At 42.6% G+C, this 5,608-nt stretch overlaps 1 long non-coding RNA gene across 1 annotated transcript; it reads left to right on the top strand.

Moving 5' to 3' along the window:
* The first annotated feature begins 3,266 nt into the window (after positions 1-3,266).
* LOC147354959 (uncharacterized) lies at positions 3,267-4,259 on the top strand. The gene is made up of 2 exons (XR_015144114.1): positions 3,267-3,587; positions 4,164-4,259. It is a non-coding gene; the product is annotated as an uncharacterized LOC147354959 (long non-coding RNA).
* The last annotated feature ends 1,349 nt before the right edge of the window (positions 4,260-5,608 follow it).

Here is a 5,608-nt window from a genome sequence, read left to right as displayed (position 1 = left end):
AAGCAGGGTGACAACCTTGACGTACTCCTTGTCCTATTTGGAACCAGTCTGTTGTTCCATGTCCAGTTCTAACTGTTGCTTCCTGATCTGCATATAGGTTTCTTAAGAGGCAGGTCAGGTGGTCTGCCTCTTTCAGAATTTTCCACAGTTTATTGTGATCCACACAGTCAAAGCTTTGGCATAGCCAATAAAGCAGAAATAGATATTTTTTCTGGAACTCTCTTCCTTTTTCCATGAGCCAGTGGATGTTGGCAATTTGATCTCTAGTTTCTCTGCCTTTTCTAAAACCAGCTTGAACATCTGGAAGTTCACGGTTCACGTATTGCTGAAGCCTGGCTTGGAGAATTTTGAGCATTACTTTACTAGCGTGTGAGATGAGTGTAATTGTATGGTAGTTTGAGCATTCTTTGGCATTGCCTTTCTTTGGGATTGGAATGAAAACTGACCTTTTCCAATCCTGTGGCCACTGCTGAGTTTTCCAAATTTGCTGGCATATTGAGTGCAGCACTTTCACAGCATCATCCTTCAGGATTTGAAATAGCTCAACTGGAATTCCATCACCTCCACTAGCTTTGTTCGTAGTGATGCTTTCTAAGGCCCACTTGACTTCACATTCCAGGATGTCTGCCTCTAGATGAGTGATCACACCATCATGATTATCTTGGTCATGAAGATCTTTTTTGTACAGTTCTTCTGTGTATTCCTGCCACCACTTCTTAATATCTTCTGCTTCTGTTAGGTCCATACCATTTCTGTCCTTTATCGACAGAAAAGCAGGTTCAATCCCTGGGTCAGGAAAATCCCCTGGTGGAGAGCGTGGCAACCCACTCCACTGTTCTTGATGGAGAATCCCAAGGACAGAGGAGCTTGAGGGCCAGTTTTGTGGGTCAAATCCACCAAATAGCAATCCAACCTATACTTTCCCTTCCCATCCAGGGAGGGGCAGCTTTGTCTTATGCTTCGTCTCTACTTCATTTGCTTTCCTGGGACACCTCTCCTGGATCATTCCTTTGCAGGCCAGCCCCACACCCAGGGGCCATCTTTAGTTTGGCCTGATCCCTGCAACGCAGTCTGGGCAGGAGCTCCGCCCAGTGGCCCCTGTCTCTGCCCTGCTTGCTTGGGAGGGGACTGGAACTTAACCAGGAGTGTCTCCTGAGAAGAGTAGGGGCAGGATGTTCCCCAGGGAATTCCTTCCACTGAACAGTCTCTGGGCCCCAGAGCCCACTTAGTACATGCATACACCCTAAAACACAGACCACCTCACCCTTGCTACAGACAAAGCAGCGCACTGACATTTTCTGTCTTACTTTTCTTCTATTTCACATTTTTAAATGCTGGTAAGTACCCACTACATTTATTCTGTGACCCACTAATGGGTCACGACCTACTTTTAGAAATATACTCAGAGACCTTCTAAATACATCCTTTGAATACAAATGAAAACTCTCCTGAGTGTCACGACCCAGTCCTTCTGGCCCTGTCGCGCTCCCTCTGCTGCTCTGACTCAGGGCGGTGTCCTGAGGGAGGGGCCTGATCAGTGCTTTGCTAACCTTGACCACCCTTGCTAATGCCTCCACTGCCCAGCCCCGAGCCAGGCTTCCTGTCCAGAGCTTCTTGCCCCTTGAAAATGTGTGCTTGGTGATGACATGAAACTGCAGCTTCAGAGGTTCATCTTTTGCCATTTTAATGATTTCATATTTTAACCCAGTTTTAAAAATGTAAGATGTATGTGGTACAGTTTATCTTAACAAATAACACCACCCACAAGGGAGCCCAAGTACTAACATCGTAACTGTCAGTTTTGAAAGAGATTGAGCTTGAGAAATGGCAAAATTACACTTCCAAAATGTAATTCTTCAACATCTGTTCTATTCTCCATGATTTAAAAAAAATCAGATTATTTCTTCATAGCTTTTATTATAGACTCTGTTATTTATTGTTGCTTATTTGATTAATCACAATGTCCTCCATGAGTCCAAGTTCAATGAAAGCAGAAACTATTTAGCTCACTCCCCAGTACCTAGCCCAATACTTGCTTTATAGTAGGTTTCAATAAATATTTCCTGAATTAATAAATGTATGTTTCTTTTAAGAAGACTTTGGTAAGATTTCTTTCTGTGCAAAGGCTTTGAAATTTGTCTCATGTCTTGTAAAGTAAAACACCTCGTGTGAATTTGTCACAGAATCAAAAAATACATGTACAACCCTATAAGTCTGAGTTATCCTTAAACTCCCAATTGGAGCATAATCTTACAACTTCCTAGTTATAATAGCTGCATCTATTACACTCTTTGTGACAACTCTAGGAGGTGGGTATTGTTATTACCTCGTTATACAGAAGGGGAAATTGAGGCTCAGAAGGGCTTAATCTCGGTCTCTAGATTCTAAGCCACTTGCTTTCATGCCACTCTTTTTATGCAACATCTTGTTATCTTTCTTTAAAAGTGTTTTTTTCTCTGTGTCCTTCTGAGAACCTTTTGTACAAAGAGAGCATTAAAAGATGTAATGGAAAAGGAATGAGCTTTAAAAATCAAGTTATTAAAGAAAGGGAATGTGTAATGTCATAATGGAGTGGCTTCTTAAAGATATTTACACGCATTTTGAATATGCCATTTGAAAAATGTGTCTTTTCTCAATGCAAATACATGAACAACCTTTCAAAATAGCATCATTATTGCCTGATCTTAGGTTATATTCTTTCAAATATAAATGGATGTCACAATAACTGAGAGAAGTAGCTGGTTCTACAATAAAACAGGTTTAAAAATAAGGAATAAGAAATAACAATTTGACTAGCGTGGTAAAAAAGATGTTTTAAACAGTTTTGTAAAGGTAAAGGAGGGAGATTTTGTCTAGAAGTCAGTGAATAATTTCTACACTGGAGCATGGAAAAGGTTCTTGAGATATATTTTAATCTGAAAGCTCTCTGCCTCTTATTTTGTTAATTCCTCTAATTGAATGGGTAGAATGTGTAAAAGGTTTTCCGTGGGGTTCAGAGGAACATAGTGTTAAGTTTTCTGAATTTTACAAAAGCAGGGGTAATTTTTATTACTTTTCTTAAGGTTATTGGTATTTCAGAAAGACACCTATCCTGATACTGTTTCACCTCTCATAATTGATAACCGCAGTGGCTTGCTTTAAGAACTTGGTCGGCAACGGACACAGTGACCACCCACTCAGAGTTCACAGCAAATGCTTAGTAAAAACGGATGTTGCGATTACCCTCAGCAAGCACCGGGCTGAGAGGTGTCAGAGACAATTGATCTGCGCTCCTTCTGCCCCTCCTCTTCCCTGGCTCCGCCCCACCTTTGACCTCAGGAACTAAATCGAGATTCTTTCTGCTGGCTCATGGCAGGAGGGTGCCAGTAATGAAGTAACAAAGTATTAGCTGATAACATTAAGGCAACAGCTCCCCTGGACTTCCGCCGGCAGCCAGTACAGCTGGGGCTTGGACAACGGCCAGGGAGGCCACGGCGGGCCTGCCCCGCGGAGAAACAGACCCCCGGGACCACGTGTCCCAGAGGGAAATGAGGCAGGGAAGTAATTCAGCCTTGAGAGCCAACTCTGATCTCGTCACCAAGAAGAAGGTAGGGAATAAGATGAGAACTAGATTTTAGAGTGACATACTGGTTATTTGCTAATACTGAAGGAACAGTGGGGAAGGAATTGCACACACTTAATGAAAAATACCTGTGACTGGTGCCCCTGCACTGCCTCTGGATGTAGCTTAGGGGCATCCTCTGTCTGGCCTAAGGAGTGCTCATCTACTCAAAAATACGTAGCCGTTGAGCAGAAAGTACAGAAACCTGAGTTCCTTTCTTTCCTTGTCACATGAAATACTTTTTTTTTATTCTTTTAGAAGAAGATAATATAATAGCAATATAAACATTATAATTTTTTAAAAAACCATATAAATGCCATAACTGGAACAAAACTTCATTTTTGAACATTGCCTCCCACGTGAATAGTTCAAATATAGTTGCACACATAGTGTGTTTATACAGAGATACTGTGCAGAAATATTTAACAATAAATAAATCCACCCACTTGAACAAAAACCTGTTCTTTGATCTGTTGACTGAAATTTACTACATATTAATACACTGCCAAATCCTTTATGTCACAAGTTCTGCCTGAACTCTTCTATTCCTCTTTCCTTCCAGGAATGCCGGATCCTACAGGACCGTAGAGGCTGTGCTTGACTTTTGGACTGGTGCTGTCATGGAATTTTAGTTCGTAAACTAAACTTTATACACAGCTAGACTAAACAGAGCAATTACAAGCACTGGGCCTTTGGGTTGTCCCAGCTTTCCATGTGGCTTCAGGTTCTACCACATCATTAACATTTCTCCTTTTGACATGAGGGATTGACTCCTCCTTCTCAAACACTCTCCTGACTCCACATCCTCCTGGGGCCCCTCCTACTTCTCCAGCCACCCTTCCTCAGGCTTCTTTGATGACTTCTCTTCATTTTTATTTTATTTTTATTTTATATTGGAGTGCAGTTGATGAACAATGTTGCATTACTTTCCGGTGTACAACAAAGTGATTCAACTATGCATACACATGTATCTGCTGCTGCTGCTAAGTCGCTTCAGTCGTGTCCAACTCTGTGCGACCCCACAGACGGCAGCCCGCCAGGCTCCTCCATCCATGGGATTTTCCAGGCAAGAGTACTGGAGTGGGGTGCCATTGCCTTTTCCGACACACGTACCTATTCTTTTTCAAATTATTTTCCCATTTAGGTTGTTACATAGTATTGATCAGAGTTCCCTGTGCTATGCAGTAGATCCTTGTTGGTTATCTGTTTTAAATATAGCAGTGTACACATGTCAAACCTAAACTCCCAATCTCTCTCTCTCTCTCCTCCTCTTTAAAGGTTGGAGTTTTCCAAGGTTCAATTTGGAGCCCTAATTTTTTCAATATCCTCTCCCTAGGGCAGGTCATCGATTTCCATGGTTTAAATACTTCCCCAATCCTCTCCTCGAAGCTCCCATACATTCACCTGACTAATCAAACTGCCTCCTTTCTATTTCCCTTGTTTAACTGAAGATTGAATATGCTGGTAGAAATAATTACGGATGAATCTTAGAGCACGTCAGCCCTTAAGAATTCAAAACTTTCCTCACGGACACCTCCAACTCAGCATCTCCCAAATAGAACTCTTGACTCAACCCAATGCCCACCCAGAACGCTCCCTCTCCTCATTCCCCTCCATCTCATTGAGCGGGACCACCCTCCTTCAGATACTAAATCAAAAATGCGCTGTAGACCTTCCCCCCTCCCTTCTCCTTTCTCTCACTTTCAAAGAAAGCTGCCATTTCTCCTTCCTTGACTATTTCTCATCTTCAGCAATTTCTCTCCAGCTGTAAGTCATCCTCTGCTCTTTCCTGGATCACTGGAACAGCGTCCTGACTTCCCTGTTCCCACTCTTGCTTCCTGCCGAAAGATCGAGTGACTCGCTGACTTGTTTTCGGCTGTGTGGGGTCTTAGCTGTGGCACTTGGGCTCAGGAGTTGCGGACTTGGTTGCCCCACGACATGAAGGATCTCAGTTCCCTGATCAGGGATTGAAACGGCATCCGCAGCATCGCAAGGCAGGTTCTTAAA

Source organism: Bos grunniens, chromosome 17 (genome assembly GCF_055505025.1).
Source record: "Bos grunniens cultivar Pamir isolate PY7600 chromosome 17, Bosgru_T2T1.0, whole genome shotgun sequence".
Lineage (NCBI taxonomy): Eukaryota > Metazoa > Chordata > Mammalia > Artiodactyla > Bovidae > Bos > Bos grunniens.
This window is presented reverse-complemented; position numbering and strand designations above follow the sequence as displayed.